We start from the raw sequence: 501 nt of genomic DNA, 5'->3' as shown, positions 1-501 counted from the left end.
TATTGTTACGCCATCGACGTGAATACCCAGTTGCAGTCTGACCTCCTTCGTCCAGGTGGTGAAAAGGGTTGCCGAGGATTTCGCAGGGGATAGGGCAAGGCTTCTTGCAGTGAAGAAGTGAGAAAGTTCGGCGAGGTAACCGTTTACTTTCGAGCGAAGGGTCATCAATTCCATTCCCAGACGCCATGATCGAACAATCGTCAGCATAGGAGACTATATTAACACCCTCTGGTGGCTGAGGAAGCATTGAGATGTAATAATTAAACTGTAGCGGGGACAGGACACCACCCTGTGGTACCCCCTTTTTAATTTTACGTGGCTTGCTAGTTTTGTCTGTTGTCTGAAAATTACTGACGAGTTTCGACCACTCAGGTAATTCGCCGACCACCTTTTAAGTCCCTGTGGGAGTGAGGAGACCTCTATTTGTAGCGTTGAATGACTGACAGTGTCGAACGCCTTGGACAGGTCCAACGCTACTAGAATAGTTCTCTCACAGGGGCG

Source organism: Rhagoletis zephyria, unplaced genomic scaffold (genome assembly GCF_001687245.7).
Source record: "Rhagoletis zephyria isolate East Lansing unplaced genomic scaffold, Rhagoletis_zephyria_1.1 Rzeph_scaffold_03470, whole genome shotgun sequence".
In the NCBI taxonomy this organism is placed as follows: domain Eukaryota; kingdom Metazoa; phylum Arthropoda; class Insecta; order Diptera; family Tephritidae; genus Rhagoletis; species Rhagoletis zephyria.
The sequence above is the reverse complement of the archived record's forward strand: the minus strand, read 5'-3'. Positions refer to the sequence as shown.